Below are 20,580 nucleotides of genomic sequence, written 5' to 3' on the forward strand. Positions count from 1 at the left end.
TCATTCAGTAAATATTTATTGTATACCTATGGTGTGCCCCATACTATTCTTAGTGGTTACTAAAACAAACAACAGTAAACATAGTAAGTAATTATAGGATAGATGGTGATATGTTTTATAAGAAAAGGTAGAACAGGAGGGCCAAGGGAAAGGCTGGATTTTCTTATTTATTTATTTTTTAGAGACAGGGTCTTGCTCTGTTGCCCAGGCTGGAGTGCGGTAGCACAATCACGGCTCACTGCATGAACTCCTGGGCTCAAGGGATCCCCTGACTGTAGCCTCCTGAGTAGCTGGGACTACAGGTGTGTGCCACCATGCCCAGCTATTTATTTATTTATTTATGGCAGAGATGGGGTCTTGGCATGTGCCACCATACCCGGCTATTTATTTTATTTATGGATTTATTGATTGATTGATGGTAGAGATGGGGTCTTGATGTGTGCCACCATGCCCAGCTATTTCTTTATTTATGGTAGAGATGGGGTTTTGCCATGCTGCCCAAGGTGGTCTTGAACTCCTGGGCTCAAGTGATCCTCCTGCTTTGGCCTCCCAGAGTGCTGGGATGACAGGCGTGAACCACCGCGCCTGGCCTAAAGACTGAAGTTTGAAAAGCACGGTCACGATAGGCTCCACTAAGAAGGTGACATTTGAACAAAACCTAGAGGAAGAAAGGGCATAAGTCACGTGGGTATCTTGTGGGGAAGGAACAGGGAGTCCACAGGCCCTGAGGCAGGAATGTTTGGCCCTGTTCATGAAAACGCAAAGAGACCAGAGTGCCTGAACCAGTGCGCGCAAGGGCGAAAGGAGGAGTTTTGGATTCAACTTTGAGCCAGATGGGGAGCCCTCGGAGGTTTATGACCTGAGCTGACTTGTATTTCATATGCATCATTCAGTCTGCTGTGTTGAAAAATAGACCACAGACAGACAAGGGCAGCAGCAGGGAGGCCAGTGAGGAGCCTCCCGCAATCATCCAGCTGAGAGAAGATGGGAGAGCTTGGACCAGTAAGGTGGCATGGAGGTGCTGAGAACTGGTCGGGTTCTGAATACATTCTGCAGGTAGAGCCAACACAGTTTCCTGTTGGGAGGATTAAATAAGATAACAGGGGCAGAGCTCTGCGCACAGAGCCTGCATGTAGATAGTACAGAATAATGGCAGCCACAATTATGATCAAGGTGGGTATAGTGTGTTCCCCTGCAGGAGCGGATCAGAAAATAAAAAGAAACTGAGCAAGGGAGAAGCTATTAAGGTTCCCATGTGGTTTGCAGTGAGTTACAAAGGCCATCAAAGGTAACAAGGCGTTCACACAACGCCGAAAAGGGCTTTCGCAGTATCCAGAGAACCAGGGAGCCGAAAGCAGCAAAGCCACATCATTTAGACCAAACTAGAGACTTTAGAACCAAGTTTTTCGGATAATTGCAAATACATCTTCTTTTGTATTAGGTTGGTAAAAAGGCAATTGCAGTTTTGCATTAAAAGTAATGGCAAAACTGCAGTCGCTTTTGAACCAGCTTAATAGTATATGGAAAGCAACATCAGTCAGGAAAACTGTTTCTAGATTCCCTGGCTTTAGAAATATTTACTGGCAATAATATCATGGCAGCTCAGGTATTTAGTTTCAGGTTTTTAGGTGAACTGCCCAACTTCAGGATTCCTTTCAGGAAGAAGACCCAATTGCCAAGAGACGATTGGATTCCTTTCAACTCAACTTCTCTCTGTTCCAAATTCCAGCGACAAGCGGTCTGTCTGAGGATGATAGAGATGGATTTCTCCAGGGCAATGCCAACCTTGCTCCTCCTGCCTCTAGTAATCAGACCTCCAGTTTATCTTCTGCCAAACTCTTCCCATTGGACATCTGGCCCCAGCAGGGAGAAACACAGACCAAAGCACTTATTTTGGCTTTGACGTCAGCAAAGGAAGGCTGATGAAATTCATCATCAGCGCAGATGAAAATCCACCGAGCCCTATCTCTCTTCCTTACATCGCCTCCGTTTCGAAAGCTGACAGAGGTGTCGCTTTCCTTTTGTTCTCATTTTGCTCTGGATTAAGATTTGAATTTTTTTTCTATAGTTAATTAGAAGATAATAACGCCAGCGAGCTTATTGTTAATTATTTGTATCTGTACTTAATACTTAAAAGTGTACTCAGTTCTCGCGAGCTAATATTTGGCTTGTCAGATGCGTTAGTCATTGTAATTAATTGAGCCCATATACATTTACTGGGGCTGTGGGTAGAGTTATAAAAACAGCGGCAGATATGAAATGTCTCCACTATCTTTTGCTTATCGCTAAACAGAGAATTTGAGGGAAGCGAATCCTTCTTGCAACCTTCACTCGTCACCTGGCTGACTTCTTTCCTCGTTCCTCCCTAGAGGGTCTTCTCTTTAAGACCCTCTATATCCTCTCTTTCTCTCGGCTCCTGTTAATTTCCTTTGGAACATCAGGCCCAGCTGCTTTGTTCATGGGGCCCAGTGCAAAATAAAAACACAGAGCCCCTCGTTCAAAAACTATTAAGAATTTAAACATGGCGATGGCAGAACATTAAACCAAGCCTGGGCGCCCCTGTGATTGCACAGGGTGCGTGCCCATCAAGCTGGTTCTGCACACCATTGACTGCCTTTGTCCTTTCCCCCAAAGGGAGCTCCCCCACCAGAATGTGACCCCTCCCTCTTCTCTACAGCTAGAACAGTGTGCAGCACGCAAGAGGGGCTCAAGAAGTGGGCAAAACAATTTTCCAAATGCAAACTCGAAAAACGCAAAGTGTAGCCATGCCACTCCCCTGCTTAACATCTCCCATGGAAGGGGCAGAGGGAAGTTTCTGGAGGAATGGAAATGTTCTCTACCTACACCTGTAGAGGGGTGGTGGCCACACAGGGGTATACACCTGTCAAGACTCATCAAACTGTAGACTTAAGGAGAGTCTGTTATACTATGTATAATTATACATCAATAAAAAATAGCATGCTTACAAAAACCCCAATGTCTCCACGTTATCCTCAAGGTAGTCTATTCTCCCTCATATGTCACACAAGTTCCTTCCCCAGGGGCTCATTCTGAGTCTTGCAGCCTCACCTCCAGCACTTCTGTGGCTTCCTGTTTTCCAGCCATGGTGACTGCCAGCATGTCCCAGGCCTACGTGCCGTCTTACTCAACTGCTCCCCAGCCCAGGAGTTAAAAAAATCAAAATACATGTCACCCTGTAGGGCACCAGCACCAACTGAAAGGGACTAAAGAGCAGGAATGGGGCAGAGTCCCAGAGCTTCTTGCTGTGCCAAATGTTAACCCTTTAGTGTCTGCATCGTGGGGAAGTGGGCAGAGATCCAAGAGAGAGGAGGTAGGGAGGGGGCCGCTCGGTGGGCTCTGGGCCCTCACTGTTTACCAATCAACATGGAGGTAATCAAATATTTAACCTGGTGTAGTCACGTTGGCGTGAGCCTGCTGAACATCAACCCACCACCTAAAATGTGGGCCGGGCCAGGCCAGGCACAGTGGCTCACGCCTATAATCCCAGCACTTTGGGAAGCTGAGGCAGGTGGATCACCTGGGGTCAGGAGATCGAGACAAGCCTGGCCAACATTGTGAAACCCCGTGTCTACTAAAAATACAAAAATTAGCTAGGTGTGGTGGTGCACACCTGCAGTCCAAGCTACTTGAGAGGCTGAGGTGGGAGGATTTCTTAAACCCGGGAGGTAGAGGTTGCAGTGAGCTGAGGTCACGCCACTGCACTCCAGCCTGGACAATAGAGCGAGACTCTGTCTCAATAAATAAATAAAATGTGGGCCAGCCCTTCCTTCTCTGGCTGACATCTACCTCTTCCTTCAAATCTCAACTCAAGTGTCTTCTCCAGGAATCCTTGGTGGCTCCATCTCTTTCTTGGTCTCTCTTGCATTTGCCATACTGTCCTGGATTAATTGATACACATTCCAGTCTTAATCTCTGGAAGGTAGGGACTATGAGTAGGGCAAGGTGCCTGGCACACACACACTCAGGGGCACACACATGGATGAAGGGATTTTCCTGTTGGCCTTCCTGGCACGTAGCGCAGATACTATAGAAATGGATGAATGAATGGATGAATCAGTGAATTTCCTCTTTGCTTTATCTATATTTACTTTAATTGAAACACTGGCAATTCTTGAGACATGGGCTTGGAGAGAGTGTATTGCAGCAACTAAGATCTCAGACTCCGAACTCAGGCAACCTGGAGGGATTCTAACGCTTGCCGTTCGTCAGTTCTGGGTGTGTGACTTGGCCTCCCTGAGTACCAGATCAGGTCATTATTGATCTGACTTCACAGGGTTGCAGAGGAGCTCTAAGTACTTAGCCCTCAGCAGCTCTGACTGTAAGAGAAATTGTATCTTGTTCACCATGCAGCCTGAATTGGTGGATGTGGTCACCAGATGCCAGGAGAAGTCACCTGCCATTTGCAGCCATCCTCAAGTAAGCATCTTTGGTTTTACCTTCCATCTACCCAGTCTCTTGAGTCAGATGATTGCACAGCAAAAATGAAATATCCCTGTGATAAGAATATATGACTGGCAGATGTTACTGAACTGAAATCTGTGAGACAGTGAAAATGGATATTTTCTCATTTGCCTCCAACTTCCTGGTGTCTCTGCTGGAAGGTACCAGTTTCAGCCATGAGAGAGAGAGAGAAAGAGGGAGAGGGAGACAGAGAGAGAGAGAGACAACGAGTGCTGAGGGGAGTGATCCTCAGCTTCATCAGGTGATCAGGTGAGCCAACTTGTGGATTACCTTCCCAATCAAAAGCCTGCTTTCAGCCTTTCTGGAAATTCTGTGCAGGAATAATTCTTGGCTAAACATAGCATAAATTGTCCCATCACCCCAGACCTCCACTTCCTTCCAAACCTCAGCTTCTTAACCAACTCCTACATTTCCAAGAAAAGGCATTTTAGCATCCTGCATAAAAACTCAAGACTCCAGAGCCTGAAAGACTGAAAGTTCAATCCCACATTTACCCATTCCTGGCTGTGAGATCTTAGGCAAGGCTCTTAACCTCTCTTCCTCTCTTAGTTTTATTTTCTTCCCCTGTCCAGTGAGGAAGAACAGTATCTCTGTTGCAGGGTACCTGTGAGGACTATGTGACACTTACTAAGTGGCAGGATTTGGTGAGAGTTTCTTAAATATTGGTTTGATACTCACTGGTTTCAAAAAAGGATATGGAATGGTGGAAATATTTTTTTAATTCTATAATGATCCCTGCAGATCTGCAAAATTGGAAAGACTCTTATTGAATGAGTCACCTCATGTGCCACTGGCATCTTTCTGCATGGTAGGCTGAAAAATGGCCTCCCAAAAGATTCGAGTTCAAATTCCTAGAACCTGGGGATGTGACTTTATTCAGAAAAAAGAGGCCAAGCCTGGTGGCTCACATCTGTAATCCCAGCACTTTGGGAGACTGAGGCAGGAGGACTGCTTGAGGCCAGGAGTTTGAGACCAGCCTGGGGAACATAAGAAGAACCCATCCCTACAAAAAATAAAAAGGTTAGCTGGGCATGGTGGTGCATGCCTGTGGTCCTGGCTACTCAGGAGGCTGAAGCAGGAGGATAGCTTGATCCTGGGAGGTTTAGGCTGCAGTGAGCCTTGATGGCACCACTGCACTCCAGCCCCGGTGACAGAGCAAGACTCCATCTCTAAAACAAAAGAAAAGGAAAGCAAAACGATATTTACAGGTATGATTAATTAAGGAGCTTGAGATGAGACCATCTTGGATTAAGATCAGCCTTAAATCCAATAGAGATGCCTTTATAAGAGACTATAAGGGGGGAAGACATGCACAAAGGCGAAGGCCATGGAGGCAAAGATGAGAGACATGCAGCCGCAAATCAAAGAAGCCAGCAACCACCAAAGCTGGAAGAGGCAAGGAAGGCTTCTTCTAGACCCTTTGGAGGGAGAACGGCCATGCTGATGCCTTGATTTTAGACTTCTGGACTCCAGAGCTGTGAGAGAATAAATGTCTGTTGTTTTAAGTCACCTAGTTTGTGATAATTTGTGACAGAAGCCCCAGGAAACTGATACATCCTATAGCATCTTTAATGGAGAATGCAACCACTTGATTATACTGGGCAGTTCTAAGGATGAAGAAGATGATTCTGTAACATGTGTGCCTTGAGCATTTTGGTAGAAGCCAGCATGGGGCCCTGACAATCTAATCATTTAGAGTAGACAGACTTTTTTTTTTTTTTTTTTTTTTCTGAGACACAATCTCACTCTCTTGCTCAGGCTGAAGTGCAGTGGCTCGACCTTGGCTCACTGCAACCCCTGCCTCCCAGATTCAAGCGATTCTCCTTCTCAGCCTCCCAAGTAGCTGGGATTACAGACGCACTCCACCACACCCAGCTGATTTTTGTATTTTTAGTAGAGATGAGGTTTTACCATGTTGGCCAGGCTGGTCTCGAACTCCTGACCTCAAGTGATCCGCCTGCCTTGGCCTCCCAAAGTGCTGGGATTATAGGCGTGAGCCACCGCACCCAGCCAACTAGACAGACTTGTGTTCAAATTCCAGCTTCCCCTTGAATAGCTGTGAAATCTTGGACAAGTTACTCAACCTCTCTGAGCCTCAGGTTCTTCGTATGGGAAACAGGGGTAGTGCTTTGCCTACCTCGGGAGATAGGGGGATGATTCATTAGCTATGCCTGGTATGTACCTGGCATGCAGAAATTGTTTCATGAACGTCTGCTGTGATGGCAAACCTTTCGGGTAGATCCATCTAGTTTCTCACGCGTGCGGCAAGTGGCTGCCGTGTTTACCGACCGTCCTGTGACTGTGGGGACTGGCAAAGCTAAATGGCCTGAGTGGGTTGAACTGTGGCCGCACCTGGTTAGCACCGTTCTTTTTCTTCTTCTGAAGGAAAGGCGTGGCTGTTCCGAGGTGCCTTGTGAAATAGCCAGCCGTCCTGGGCTGCACTTTCACTGTTCCTGCTGAAGCCAAAGGTGCCAGAAAAGCCTAGACATTGAGCTCCGCGCTCCCCAGTCGTGACTCTGTGTCTACGACGAACTTTCTAAAGGCAGTGGCTTATAAACGAGCAGTACTGACTCCATGGTGGTTCCATCTACTTCCCGAGTGTGTCTGTGTTGAGAACGCTCCGCCATCCACAACCTTCCTACTGACTGGTTAGAAGGAGTGCCTCCTTTCCACTCACTTAAAAGGACATTTTTCCAGTGAGAGCAGGTCATATTTCAGACTGCATTGCCAAGGTACCAGGAGCCAGTAAAAGGGGGCATTTAACATGGTATTTATCTTGACTGGCAAAACAGGTCATGGCTGTAAAAGAAACAGCTCTGGAGAAGGAGGCAGCCTCGCCGACTCTGGGCTCCCTCTCCCTACCCCCCCTCCCCACACTGTTTAAAGCATTCTGGAGCCGCTGCCAACTTTCCTGGCAAAGCTCTTATTTCTTTACATGTATGTTGCATTCCATCTGTTTAATGTGCGTTCTGTGCCATTCACGGATTTTGGCAAGGTCTGGCGAGGTGGCATGGCACGCTCAGGCTTGTGCTAAGCCAAACAGGGCATGGGGGAGAGAGGGACTGGAGGCCGACGAAGGAGTCCTGCTTCTCCCTCTGGCTCGGGGAGGCCTGGAGTTGCAAAGACGGAATTGGAATTGCATAGCAGTTTCCCTCCAGATGTGATTGAATCGTGCGTGTGCCACTGTTGCATTTCACCCTCCACAGAGGGGTTTCGGGGTGCGGTTTTGCAGTTTCTGAAACACAGCCAGAAAAATCGAAATGATGAAGAAAGGTAACAGTAGGGAAACCCACTCGTACTCATGGATCTGGGGTTTCCCTAGAAACACTGCAAGGCCCGGAAGGCCAGAAAATGCTAACACCTGGATCCGATAGTCCCGACGCCTAAAGAAAAACTGATCTCAATCTTTGCATTATTCTCAACAACCATTAAGTACTTGGTTGGTGAAGCGGAGGCAACGTGCTGTGATTTGGATCCAATTTCATCCACTTGGAAGACAGGAAAGCCAGGTTTTATGCACTGCCAAAACATCTGGTGAATTCAGTTAAAAAAAAAAAAAAGCACCAGTTTGGTGGGGGAGAAAACAAAACCCTCTAGAAACAGTTGTTGGGTATTGGGCGACCAAAATCATTCTGTTGATTGACACCCAATGTTCACTTTTCCGTTGGTTGCTGGTTGAGTAGAGCTTTTCAGAATGGGGAAAGCAAGACTTAGGCGAGAGAAAGGCCGATGACGGGGTTAAAAACATGAACGTTCACACTTTAAGAAAAAGTTAAGTGCACATTTCTTGAGTCCAGCCAAGAAAATGAACAGAATCTCCCTGTTAAGAAGTGGAGTTACTCACCTGATTGAAGAGAGATGACACGGCACAGGGGAAAAAAAAAAAAGGTACAGGCTCCTAATAAGAAACAGCCGCATGTGGGATAAAATTAGTGCAAGTTGTATAATCCCAGTTGGCCAGTTGTAAGAACAGGGAGGAGAAAGGAGCAGGGGGAACATGTTTCAGATGTGATTCAAGAGGTCCTGGAGCCCGTCCTGACCCTCTGGGTTGGAATTTCTGACTCTCTTCTCTGCCTTGACTCAGAATAGGAAACCGAATCCTGACCGCGCGTTTCTTTTTATAGAATTAAACTTTCTTGCCAACTTCCTCCAGAGCACAAGATTACCCCTCATCGTCTCTAAACAATACGCCAATCATCAGATGGAAGTGAGGGGGTGCACTGTCCTATTTGCACCAAACATAACCCAGGCCCCCGAGCAGAAGACAAACAACAGGAACAGAGTTTGGCTTTTGTACTGGGCCTGGTAAATACAACATGTTCTTACAGGTTGGAAAACCGTCTGGTTCCTCTTTGTACTTTCCCACTTTCTCCCACTTCTTCTAACTTGAATCTCATCGTTCTGCTTCGACATTGGCCAAGTTCACATTTGCCAGTTGCCGAGTGGATAATGGATGGTTTGTAAGATGAGTCGTATGCTAGGGAGACAGGCAGCTGAATGTATACTGTCTGTGTGAGCAAATGACTTCTTTTGAACCTGAATCCCCACCCGGCCCCATAGGCCATCCATGTGCTGATAGACATTGAAGAAGATGACAACAGAATGACTTAATGCCCATTCATTCAGTCGTCATATTTGTGCTGGCGAGGGAAACCTGCAGAAGCTCCCTTGCCCTGATAATCAGTTAGGAGGGGTCAGTCCTTGTGTGTAAGGTATGCTGGTGCTTGGAAGCCCAAAGGGGACATTAATAGAATGCAAAGTGTTTGGTAGTCCCTCATTAAAAATGGATTTTGTTTTCAGTGCTTTGAGGATGGGAATAGTGAAGTTGGAAACTGTGCTTGTAATTGGGAGCAGGTCTCCTGCCAGATTCTAACAGCTTTAAGGGATATCCAGTTTTGGGTTTACAGTACTACATTCTGGCTCATTGAAATTGCATCTAAACGTTGCCAGAATGTGTCATAAACTACAAAATCTGTACAAAAATATATTGACATAATGACTCTGTAGCCTTAAGTCAGAGGGGTGGGGGAGCCATGTGGCCCCATCAGCATTGTTCTTGCTCTGTCTCACGGCAGACTTGGGTCACCTGGGACAATTACCATTCATGGGATTCCGACCCTGGTCTGACCAGTTCTCTCAGCTGCTTAGAACAGCCTCACCCTGTCCCATGGTCACAAATAGCATCCCTGCCTGTGCCACACCAGATAAGGGGCTGGGGATCAAGCCCAGCAGAACCGTTCCCACTTGTTCCTAGAATAAAGTCCCTCATGTCCTGCTGGCCTCACCATTCTCAGTTCTGATCACTCTTCGCTCGCTGAACTCCAGACACAAAGCATCTTCTTTTTTTTTTAGACAGAAGTCTCGATCAGTTGCCCAGGCTGGAGTGCAGTGGTGCAATCTTGGCTCAGCAACCTCTGCCTCCCATGCTCAAGCGATTCTCTTGCCTCAGCCTCCCGAGTAGCTGGGACTATAGGTGCCCACCACCACACCCGGCTAATTTTTGTATTTTTAGTAGAGATGGGGTTTCATCATGTTGGCCAGGCTGGTCTCAAACTCCTGACCTCAAGTGATCCACCCACCTCGACCTCCCAAAGTGCTGGGATTATAGGCGTGAGCCACCATGCCTGGCCAACTCTGCATTTCTAACAAGTTCCCAGGGGATGCTGATGCTGCCGGTCCGTGAACCACGCTCTGAGTAGCCACGGTACCAACCTTTCTCAATCAGAGTTCCATGATAAAATAAAGCCTGACTGAAAATGAATTGAGCTACTACTCTCTGTTCACCTAAGGATGGTGCCTAACTAGAGCCATTGGCTAGAAGTTAATTCATTACATACCTTACATGCCTTAGGGTAGGTGGTTTTGTTTGTTTGTTTGTTTTAATTTTTATTCTTTTAGAGACAAAGTCTTACTCTGTCCCCCAGGCTGGAGCTGGAGTGCAGTGGTGTGATCATAGCTCCCTACGACTTCCAACTCCTGGGCTCAAGCAATCCTCCCATCTCAAACTCCCAAGTAGCTGAGACTACCGGTGAACCTAACCATGCATGGCTAATGTTTTATTTTTTAATTTTTGGTAGAGATGGGGTCTTGCTATGTTGCCCAGGCTGGTCTTGAACTCCTGGACTCAAGCGATCCTCCTGCCTCAGCCACCCAAAGTGATGGGATTATAGGTGTGAGTCTCTGCGCCTGGCCTGGGCAGGGTCCTTACTACTGACATTTGGGCTGGAGAATTCTTTATGGCGGGGGCTGTCCTGTGCATTGTAGGATGTTTGGCAGCACCCCTGGCCTCTACCAACTAAATGCCAGCAGCACCATCCCCAAGTTGTGACAACCAAAAAATGTTTCCTGACATTGTCCAAGTCCCCTGGCGGGCAGTGTTGTCTCCCCCATTGAGAACTACCATCTTCACACGTTAGGGTGTCATTCTCTGGCAGTACCAGGTTGAGAGGGGTTGGGAAGTTGAAGACAGTGTTTTGTTCATGGCTATAATTCTGTTGCCTAGCACAGTACTCTGCCTATGGCAGACCCTCAATATGTGTTTGTTGATTGATTGAATGAATGAATGAATAAATGAAAATAAATGAATGAAAATGAACTCCAAAATCATGCTTGGCTCATGGGTAAATAGAATTCTCTTCACACAGCCTCCAACCTCCTCCACCCCACTCTCCTCCCCCCAACCTCAAATCAGTGGGCTTGTTGTCATCTAAGGCGCAATTTTTCTAAATGTAGCATTTTCCAGGGTAAATATCCCTTTGAAAAAAATGTGCAGAAAAATTCTCGCTTGAGATCTTTTTTTAAATGTCTCCAATGACTAAAATCCTCTTACAGTAAGTACCCAGAGAATTTCATTTGCTTAAAGAAAAAAAAAAAAACTGCCGTTTTTAGTCAAGAATGTAGGAAGTACTTGAAAATCATATACTTTTTTCCCCCCATCTTACTGAGCAAATTATAAAATGGTAAAATTGATTTTAGTTCTAGATTGTTTTTAAAGCTCCACCTCAGACTGAGGCCTCATGGATAAAGTGGTACTAGGGACTTATTTGGAAAAAAAAAATCCCTATAGTAATAACACTGGAAATTCAAGGAGGAAAAACAGTAGTCACAGGGTTTTTGATTTGTTTTATTTAGGGGAGTATCTTATATGATTTCAAGAGGAAAATTACATATAAATAAGATCTACGTTTTGCTTAAAACTATGGATTCAGACTGTATTAAAAAATACGATTAAACCAAGCATGGTGGCTCACACCTGTAATTCTAGCACTTTGGGAGGCCAAGGTAGGTGAGTCACTTGAGCTCAGAAATTTGAGACCAGCCTGAGCAACACAGCAAAACCCCGTCTCTACAAAAAATACAAAAATTATCTGGGCGTGGTGGTGCATGCCTGTAGTCCCAGCTACTTGGGAGGTTGAGGTGGGAAGATCGCTTGAACCTGGCAGGTGGAGGTTACAGGGAGCCGAGATTGTGCCACTGCACTCCAGCCTGGGCAACAGAGCTAAAGCCATCCCCCATCTCAAAAAAAAAAAAAAAAAAAAAAGGTGAATTCACTCAATGTATATGTTTCCACACACTCAGTAACTCTGAGGCAAGTTTTCAAACCAAATTGCCATGTAGAAAGCAAAGCCAACTTCTCCCTCTTCTCTTCCAAACCTTTGCGCAAATGAGCGGGCTGAGCTCTCAATTACTCAGGGCAGTTGAGTGAGATTTGGAGCACTGAAAAGGTTTCTGGAAAAGAATACGGTGGTGACAACCTTTCCGTGCTCTTCTACGTATATCCTTCTTTACCTAATAGAGGTTAAAAATCATTTCTATTTTGCATGCTTACCCTGACATCATCTTGTCAGTGACTGCCTGAATGGTTCTGGGCAAATATTGTGACTCCAAGTCTGGGTTCTCTATGTGGGGAGAGGAATGGTGCTGTGATTGACTGGTAATGTCCGCCATGAGGAGGGCCATGGAGAGTGGTGGATGGTCTGTATATTTGCCATTCCTGGATCCTGGTATAGTCTTCTCTTCTATCATAGCTGTTCTAGTAGAAGGAGAACTTCAAGGAGAAGGTGCTGTGCTTCTGAGTATAATGTGTCTCACTCCATTTCATACAGATACACCAAGTCAGCATTTCAATTCACGAAAGCTCCCAAGACAGATGTGAAACAGAAAGACGCCATTGTGGGAAAATCCCTTTCCTTCTCTGGACATATCTAAATAGGCTGTTATATGTGTGACTCCCTCTCAGGGTAAGTATGGCTAAGACATGCTATGTCCCTTCATTGGGTTACTCTACATTTGACTCTGTCATTGTGACACTATATGCTGCCAAAACATCACATCCCTTCCCTTGGAACAAAAAGGTCTTTTCATAAGACTTATTAAGTCTGAACATTAATCATATTCATCATTATTCAGTCTGCCTGCTGTCCACAATACTTAAATGAAGGGAAATTTTAAAAATAGAAAAAGACAAGTTTAGGAACTTCAAGACAATGATGAGAAAGGAATGATGGGGAAGAAAGCAATGGTGACCAAACCTATATTAAAAAATCTTAAATAAAAAAAATTAACAAATAGACTCTTAACTTTCAATATTAGTCTTTATTTCAAAAATGAGAGGAAGAGTGATTAAAGAGATGAATTCACATTTGAATAGGGTCCAAATGACTTAAGGACTATTTGGATTCAAATATTTCAGTTGGACCAGGAATGATGTTAGAGTTATGTGAGGCATTAGGGGTTGAAGTGAAATGGAAATCTTTCTTTCATTTAAAAGCAATTTTCTTGCTTTTGTGGGCCTTGAGAGTTTTCTAGGCTATGCAGGCCAACGACCCTCCAACTCCCTTGCCTTGGACTCATGAACTCCCATTTCAGATCCAGCCTGTTAGGGGGAAGTAGAGTTTCTGTTTGTGACAGTTCCTTTTGCAGAAATCATGTGGTGCAAGAGAAGATTGTCCATATAGAACTGAACAGTTGTTAGTTTTGAATCCAAATTAGAAAGTTTCTGCACTAGGGCTGGGCTTGGTGGCTCACACCTGTAATCCTAGCACTTTGGGAAGCCAAGGTTGGAGGATCACTTGAAGCCAGGAGTTAGAGAGCAGCCTGGGCAACATAGCGAGACTTATCTCTACAAAAAGTAAAAAGAAATTAGTGGAGTGTAGTGGCACGTACCTGTAGTCCTAGCCACTTGGGAGGCTAAGACAGGAGGATCTCTTGAGCCCAGGAGTTTGAGACTGCCGTGAGTCATAATATCACACCACTGCACTCCAGCCTGGGTGACAGATGTGAGACCCTTCTCTTAAAAAACAAAACAAAAAACAAACAAACAAGAAAGTTTTGGTACTAGTGATACAGTAGAATCACACCTGATTTTGGTTCTGGCTTCAGAGCCTCTCATGTAAGATGCCACCATGAGAACGATCACTGGTGAACAGGGTGAAACAGAAAGTGCTTTGCTTGGAAAGACAGGAAGCAGGTGGTGAGTTCTTCTCCACCACATTTCAAAAACAGAGTGTATGTAGTAGGCCCCATCAAGCAAGCTTTAACCTCAAACCCATTAGATGTTTATTAAGCACCTACTGTGTGCCAGGCCCTGTGCTAAGGGCTCTTATATATGGCATCTAATTAAACCCCAGGACAAACAGAAACATCCTAGCAGACTCTACCCATCCCTCATTCCTAAGTGTGGCTTGATAGTAGGGCAGAGCTTTTCAACCTTAGCACTACTGGCATTCAGGTTGGATATTTGTTCTTGGGGGCTGTCCTGTACACTGCAGGATGTTGAGCAGCATCACTGGCCTCTACCTACTACATGCCAACAGCATACCTTGCTCTAGGAATGACAATCAAAATGTCTCAAGACATTGTCAAATGTCCTCCAGGGGACAAAAATTGCCCCTACTTGAGACTCACTTCCTTAGAGACAGAATGGTTGCAATGCCCAGGCAGCTGTAGGTAAACATATCTTTCACTCCCTTCAGTGGTCTGACTCAGTGGTTCTCTAACCTGAATGTGTTATAAACAATATCATATACACCCTACTTTATGGGAAAAGAATTTTCAAGGGTAATTTGACCCCATTCATTTTTGCCTTACGTGCTGACATGACAATCTAACCTCTCTTTTATTGGTGTGTGTGTGTGTGTGTGTTTGAGATGGAGTCTCACTCTGTTGCCCAGGCTGGGGTGCAATGGCACCATCTCGGCTCACTGCAACCTCCACTTCCTAGTTTCAAGCAATTCTCATGCCTCAGCCTCCCAAGTAGCTGGGATTACAGGCACATGCCACCATGCCTGGCTAATTTTTGTATTTTTAGTAGAGACAGGCTTTCGCCATGTTGGTCAGGATGGTCTTGAACTCCTAACTTCAAGTGATCCGCCGGCCTCAGCCTCCCAAAGTGCTGGGATTACAGGCATGAACCACTGCACCCGGCCATAACCCCTCTTTTAAATTGGACACCACTGGTCTCCCTGAAGAGCTCAGAGCAGTCACAAAGGTCTTTTCAGCACAGAAAAATCTCTCTCCTGCCCAGGCTTCTTCTGCAAGGACAATGGTGATTATTGCCCATATTGAATACTTCCTGTGGTACCGAGCCACCCTACTGAATCCTTACATTGACACTATCAGGTAGGTGCTATTCCTGCCCATTTTTCAGAGGAGACCCTGAGGCTAATAAATGCTAGAGCCCATTTGATGCCAAGCTGGAGCGCTTTTCAATAGAAAATATGCACAGCATGCACTCAATAACGATGAACTACTGTTTACTAGTGGAAAACAAATCTGTTTGATTTAATCATGAACAGTCATTCAAAATTATTTTCCTGAACCAAAAAAAAAAAAGACTGATTGAACAAAGTTTCAAGATACAAAATCAATGTACAAAAATCAGTATCATTTCTGTACACCAACAACGTCCAAGCTGAGAGCCAAATCATGAACACAATCCCATTCCCAATAGCCACGAAAAGAATAAAATATCTAGGAATACAGCTAACCAGCAAGGTGAAAGATCTCTACCATGAAAATTATAAAACACTGCTTGAAGAAATCAGAGATGACACAAACAAATGGAAAAATATTTCATGCTCAGGAATAATCAATATTGTTAAAATGGTCATACTGCGGCCGGGCACAGTGGCTCACGCCTGTAATCCCAGCACTGTGGGAGGCCGAGGCAGGCAGATCACGAGGTCAGGAGATCGAGACCATCCTGGCTAACACGGTGAAACCCCGTCTCTACTAAAAGCACACAAAAAAATTAGCCGGGCGTAGTGGCGGGCGCCTGTAGTCTCAGCTATTCGGGAGGCTGAGGCAGGAGAATGGTGTGAACCCGGGAGGCGGAGCTTGCAGTGAGCCACAATTGCCCACTGCAGTCCAGCCTGGACAACAGAGCAAGACTCCATCTCAAAAAAAAAAAGAAAAAAAGAAAAAAAAAAAAGTCATACTGCCCAGAGGAATCTACAGATTCATGGCCATCCCTGTCAAACTAATGGCATTTTTCACTGAATTAGGAAAAACTATTCCAAAGTTCATACGGAACAAAAAGAAAAAAAACAAAGCCCAAATAGTAAGGCAATCCTAAGCAACAAGAACAAAGCTGGAGGCATCACATTACTTGACTTCAAATTGTTCTATAAGGCTACAATAACCAAAACAGCATGGTACTGGTACAAAAACAGACACAAACACCAATGGGACAGAATAGAGAGCCCAGTAATAAAATCACATACTTACAACTGTCTGATCTTTGAAAAAGTTGACCAAAAAAAGCAATGAGGGAAGGATTCCCTGTTCAATAAATGATGCTGGAATACCTGGCTAGCTATATGCAGAAGAGATTGAAGCTGGACGCTTTCCTTACCCCACATACAAAAATCAACTCAAGATGGATTAAAGACTTAAATATAAAGCCTAAAACTTGTAAAAACCCTGGAAGATAACCTAGGAAATACCATTCTGGACATGGACCCTGGCAAAGATTTCATAATGAAGATGTCAAAAGCAAATTGCAACAAAAACAAAAATTGACAAATGGGATCTAGTTAAACTAAAGAGCTTCTGTACAGCAAAAGAAACTATCAACCAGAATAAACAGACAACCTACAGAATGGGAGAAAATATTCGCAAACTATGCATCTGACAAATATCTAATATCCAGAATCTATAAGGAGCTTAAATTAACAAACAAAACAATAAACGGTTCCATTAAAAAAGTGGGCAAAGGACATGAACAGACACTTTACGAAAGAAGACATGCATGTGGCCAACAAAGCATATTCAACATCACTAATCATTACAGAAATGCAAATCCAAACCACAATGAGATAGCATCCACACCATCAGAATGGCTATTATTAATAAGTCAAAAAATAACAGATGCTGGCAAGGTTGTAGGGAAAAGGGAACACTTATACACTGCTGGTAGGAATGTAAATTAGTTCAGCCATCGTGGATAGCAGTATGGCAATTTCTCAAAGAAATTAAAACAGAATTACCATTCAACCCAGCAATCTCATTACTGGGTATATACCCAAAGGAATATAAACTGTTCTATCATAAAGACATATGCATGTATATATTCATTGCATGCATATATATATTTATCACAGCACTATTCATAATTGCAAAGTCATGGAATCAACCTAAATGCCCATCAATGGTAGACTGAATAAAGAAAATGTGGTACATATACACTATAGAATACTACTCAGCCGTAAAAAAGAGTGAGATCATGTCCTTTGCAGCAACATGGATGGAGCTGGAGGCCATGATCCAAAATGAGCTAACGGAGGAACAGAAAACCAAATACCACATGCTCTCACTTATAGGTGGGAGCTAAACATTGAGCACCCATGGACACAAAGAAGGGAACAATAGACACCAGGGCCTACTTGTGGGTAGAGGATGGGAGGAGGGAAAGGACAGAAAAACTACCTATTGGGTACTATGTTTATGACCTGGATGATGAAATAATCTGTACAGTAAATCCCCATGACATGCAATGTACCTAAACAACAACTCTGCACATGTACTCCTAAACCTAAAGTAAATGTTAAAAATAAATAAGTATTTTTTTTAAAAAGACTAATTGTACTGGTCAATCCTCCTAATATCATGGCTAGGAAGGATATAGATATTCAGAGTGTATATATAACCCAAATTGTGTTTCTCTTCCAAAATATATAACAGAAGCTGTCCAAACATGTATTAACTAACTGTCAAAACAAAACAGATCATTTTATTTGAAGCTACAAAAAGACTGGAGTACTGGCAGTTACTCTGAAATAATGGTGATCATGCTCGCCATATCATAGTGGCATTATACATTTGCTATGACACCTTCTCCATATAGCTGGGTGCTTCTTGAGGTCAGGGACTGACTTAAACCCTTAGACTTAGTCTCTTAGACTCACTTAGACCTTGGTACCATGCTAAATTTGTCGAGATACTAAATAATACGTGAATGCACTTTCTAGTTTTTTTTTTTTTTTTTTTTTGAGACGTGGTTTTAGCCTGTTGCCCAGGCTGGAGTGCAATGGCACAATCTCAGCTCACTGAAACCTCTGCCTCCTGGGTTCAAGCAATTCTCCTCCCTCAGCCTCCCTAGTAGCTGAGACTACAGGCGCACGCCACCACACCTGGTTAATTTTGTATTTTTCGTAGAGATGGAGTTTCTCCATATTGTTCAGACTGGTCTCGAACTCCCAAACTCAGGTGATCCGCCCATCTAGGCCTCCCAAAGTGCTGGGATAGCAGGCGTGAGCCACCACGCCCGGCCGATTCTAGTTTGTTTGTTTGTTTGGTTGGTTGGTTTGAGACAGAGTCTGGCTCTGTTGCCCAGGCTGGAGTGCAGTGGCATGATCTCAGCTCACTGCAAGCTCCACCCCCTGGGTTCACGCCATTCTCCTGTCTCAGCCTCCCAAGTAGCTGGGACTACAGGCACCCACCACCACGCCTGGCTAATTTTTTTTGTATTTTTTAGTAGAGATGGGGTTTCACCGTGTTAGCCAGGATGGTCTCGATCTCCCGACCTCATGATCCACCCGCCTCAGCCTCCCAAAGTGTTGGGATTACAGGTGTGAGCCACCGCGCCTGGCCTCTAGTTTTTTTTTTTTAATTTATTTTTTGTAGAGATGGGTTCTCACTATGTTGCCCAGGCTGGTCTCAAACTCCTGACCTCAAGGATCCTCCCACCTCAGACACCCAAAGTGCTGGGATTACAGGTGTGAGACACCACACCTGGCTATGAATGCACTTAAAATCTAACAATTATGTGCACTTAATCTTCATCTCTCAGCAACTGTCGGTGGTGAATATTTTCAAGATCCTCTTTTTCATAGGAAGAGACTAACGCTGAAGGAGATAAAGTGACCAGCCCTGGGTCACCCCCTGGTAAACTGTGGTTCCAGGCTTTGGACTCAAGTCTCATGCTTGGAACTCCAGCTCTCATACTTTTTAACATTTTTACCAGGTAAAAGTGGGTTGGGAACCCCAGATGCCAAATGTGGCCCGATGTCTACCATTTCCAAACTGTCTTAATATGAAGCAGAATTAAATATAGGGAATTGGGCCGGGTTCGGTGGCTCACGCCTGTAATCCTAGCACTTTGGGAGGCCGAGGTGGGTGGATTGCCTGAGCTCAGGAGTTTGAGACCAGACTGGGCAACCTGGTGGAACACTGTCTCTACTAAAATACAAAAAATTAGCCAGGCGTGGTGCATGCCTGTAATCCCAGGCTGAGGCACAAGAATTGCTTGAACCCGGAAGGCAGAGGTTGCAGTAAGCCAAGATGGCACCACTGCACTCCAGCCTGGGGGACAGAGTAAGACTCTGTCTCCAAAAAAAAAAAAAAGAAAAAAGAAAAAAAATTAAACACAGAAAATTGCCATAAGCCTTTAATGTACACGGACTCAGTCAGGTATGCTTGTGAAGAGAAAGCAAGAATAATATAAGTACAGGCAGTTTGCTTCTGCAGGCTGTGGAATGGGAGCATGTCCATGGTGAGGTTAGGGTGGCAGCTGCAGATGGCTGATCCTTCACCAGTCTCAGGAATCACCAGCTTCTTTTCCCATGTGGCCCTTTGCTGCCCTAAGTAGGAGTCCAGTGTTTATGCATGTTTTTACAATATTGAAAGATTAACATTTCTCCTACAATTTGACCTCTAAATACAAGGAAACAGCTTCATCTGGTTCGCAACCAAATAATAACGTGGGATCAGCTGGCTGGGCAGGACTTACTGTATTTAGAAATGATCTATGGATGGCCAGTGTGGCTGCTTCCTATGGGATTTGTGAGGGAATTTTGGGATATATGTAACTGTATTAGGGTTCTCTAGCGGGACAAGACTAATAGGATAGATGTATATATAAAGGGGAGCTTATTAAGGAGTATTGACTCACACGATCACAAGGTGAGGTCCCACAAGAGGCCGTCTGCAAGCTGAGGAGCCAGGAAGCCAGTCTGAGTCCCAAAACCTCAAAAGTAGGGAAGCCAGTAGGGCAGCCTTCAGTCTATGGTCAAAGGTCCCAGAGCCCCTGGCAAACCACTGGTGTAAGTCCAAGAGTCCAAAAGCTGAAGAACTTGGAGTCCGATGTTCCAGGGCAGGAAGCATCCAGCACAGGAGAAAGATGAGGCTGGAAGACTCAGCCAGTCTAGTCTTTCCATGTTCTTTTGGCTGCTTTTATCCTAGCCGTGCTGGCAGCTGATTAGATGGTGCCCACCCAGTTTGAGGTTGGGTCTGCCTCTCCCAGTCAGATGTTAACAGACACACTGAGGAATAATGCTTTGCATCCTTCAATCCAATCAAGTTGAGAATTAATATTAACCATCACAGTGACCATCGCCAAAAATCACCATGCTGATTTTGGATCCCAAGGTATACCTGAGAAGTATTGGGGAAACATCAAAACCAGACACAGATTAAAATAACAAAGAAAGACAACTTCGACATTTTTTTGAGTGCTAGACATTCTTCTGTGAAGTTCCTGTGTACTAACTCATTTAGTCATCAGAACATGACTATTAGGTAGGTACTATCATTATCCTTCCCATTTCACAGATGAAGCAACGGATGCACAGAGAGATTCAGGAACTTGCCCAAGGACCT

This window comes from Pan paniscus, chromosome 10 (genome assembly GCF_029289425.2).
Source record: "Pan paniscus chromosome 10, NHGRI_mPanPan1-v2.0_pri, whole genome shotgun sequence".
NCBI lineage: Eukaryota > Metazoa > Chordata > Mammalia > Primates > Hominidae > Pan > Pan paniscus.